Raw genomic sequence first — 2,765 nt, forward strand, 5'->3', positions numbered from 1 at the left:
TATCTCTCTGTGCCTTGTGTGTGTGTGTGTGTGTGTGTGTGTGTCTTTGTGTGTGTTTTCAGCAAAAGAGAAGGATTAGAGAGTGACTCCGTTATTCATACGGCAGTAATGAAATATCTCAGTGGTAGATAAGCGACTTTATTTATTATTTAATACGATCGCGCAACGATTTCCCTGTTTTCAAAGAGCAAGTCGCACAAGCTGTGAAGGACATGGATCATTCATCAGCTGTATTATTGTTAAGTGATGAGAGCCAATGTTTAATGATCAGTCCGCAGTGAGGGTGGCAGCTGCAGTGCCAGCAAGCTGCTACGACTTCTCCTGAATCGCATCAGTAGATGTTCCCCAATTCTTTCTACAAGTATATTTGAATAAATGTTCTCAGTTCATGCTTCCACTTCGTATGATTATCTGATCTCTATTTGTACATGTATTTTATACACAATTGGCTGTGATGGTTGTCGTGATCTGAGAGGTCGAGTTGAGTCCGACTCCAGCCAAACGTAATCCGAAACATATTCGTCACCTTTCTGCTATTTAAACTTCTACTCTTTGTGTCTCATGTATCGTCAAGAAGTTCGCCACCATGTTTCATGTTTAACAAAATCACCGCTCCCGCCCCCCCCCCCCCCCACCACACACACACACACACACACACACACACACACACACACACACACACACACATTCACACAATAATTAGATTGCTTTTCGAAGAACTGCATATAATTATTTTAGCTTCTCCTTTTAGTGGCGCAGTGTTGTCTTTTCCGCAAATCCGATTCTCTCTTCCTAAACCACGTGCTTTATTTAATAATAATGAATTTTGTATACGTGCCGACAATTTTTTTCTTAAAGTTATCAAGATTCTTCTCTTACGAAATTATGCTGTGTATACAATAATTTTTCTTGTCAATTATTAGTAATCGAAACATCCTCGTTATCGGTTAGAACCCCGATACCGCTTATATTTTGAATTAAATCATTAGCACTGGAGGCCAAAGACACTTTTGCCCTTGGGGTGTAAAACTAACTCTAAATGCGGGAGCATCAGCAGCGATGAACAGCAATGGAAACCACTCCATCAAAGACACGTAATGTGTATCCACAGGATATGTGGCCTGCAATTTAGAAGTGTCATCAAGATCTATCCATTGGCAAAAGATGCCGGGCTAGCCCCAATTTGGATCACCTGGAGGGGACTGCTAAGGGGGAAGTGAATATGGGAGAAAGAATTAACAACGAACGAAGATTAACGTTGTAAGAGTCGGTGCGTTAAATGTCAAAAGTTTTAACGGGTTAGGGAAGCTAGAAAATATGAAAAGGGTAATGCTAAAGCTCAGTCTGGATGTAGTAGGGGTCAGAGAAATGAAATGGAAAGAATACAAGGATTCCTGGTCAGACGAGTACATGTTTTATGAACAGCAGCAGAAAATGTATTAACGGGAGTAGGATTCTCTATCAATAGGAAGGTAGGGCAGAGAGTGAGCTACTATCTGCATTTCAGTGATAGGGTTGTTCTCATCAGAATCTGCAGCAAACCAACATCGTCAACGATAGTTCAGGTATACATGCCGAAATCGCAAGTCGAAGGCGAAGAGATATAGAAAGTATATGACGAACTGGACGGATAAATCAGTACGTAATGGAAGATGAAAGTCTAATAATCATGGGCGGTTGGAATACTGGTGCAGGCCACAGCCCTGTTCACTCCCTTCTCAACCACTGCTTCCCTTTCGTGCCCCTCGACTCTTATAATTGCCATCTGGTTTCTGTACAAACTGTAAATAGCCTTTCGCTCCCTGTATTCTACCCCTGCCACTTTTAGAATTTGAAAGAGAGTCTTCCAGTCAACATTGTCAAAAGCTTTCTCTAAGTCTACAAATGCTAGAAACGTAGGTTTGCCTTTCCTTAATCTCTCTTCTAAGGTAACTCGTAGGGTCAGTTTTGCCTCACGTGTTCCAATATTTCTACGGACACCAAAATGATCTTCCCCAAGCTCGGCTTCTACCAGTTTTTCCATTCGTCTATAAAGAATTCGCGTTAGTATTTTGCAGCTGTGACTTATTAAACTGATAGTTGGGTAATTTACACATCTTTCAACACCTGATTTCTTTGGGATTGGAATTATTATATTCTTCTTTAAGTCTGAGGGTATTTCGCCTGTCTCATACATCTTGCTCACCAGATGGTAGAGTTTTGTCAGGACTGGCTCTCCCAAGGCCGTCAGTAGTTGTAATGGAATGTTATCTACTCCTGAGGCCTTGTTTCGACTCAGGTCTTTCAGTGCTCTGTCAAACTCTTCACGCAGTATCGTATCTCCCATTTCATCTTCATCTACATTCTCTTCCATTTCTATAATATTGTCCTCAAGTACATCGCCCTTGTATAGACCCTCTATATACTCGTTCCACCTTTCTGCTTTCCCTTCTGTGGTTAGGACTGGGTTTCCATCTGAGCTCTTGATATTCATACAAGTGGTTTTCTTTTCTCCATAGGTCTCTTTAATTTTCCTGTACGCAGTATCTATCATGCCCCTAGTGAGATATGCCTCTACATCCTTACATTTGTCCTCTAGCCATCCCTGCTTAGCCATTTTGTACATCCTGTCGATCTCATTTTTGAGACGTTTGTATTCCTTTTTGCCTGCTTCATTTACTGCGTTTTTATGTTTCCTCCTTTCATCAATTAAATTCAATATTTTTTCTGTTACCCTAGGATTTCTACTAGCCCTCGTCTTTTTACCTACTTGATCCTCTGTGCCT

The sequence above is a fragment of the Schistocerca piceifrons genome, chromosome 3 (assembly GCF_021461385.2).
Source record: "Schistocerca piceifrons isolate TAMUIC-IGC-003096 chromosome 3, iqSchPice1.1, whole genome shotgun sequence".
NCBI lineage: Eukaryota > Metazoa > Arthropoda > Insecta > Orthoptera > Acrididae > Schistocerca > Schistocerca piceifrons.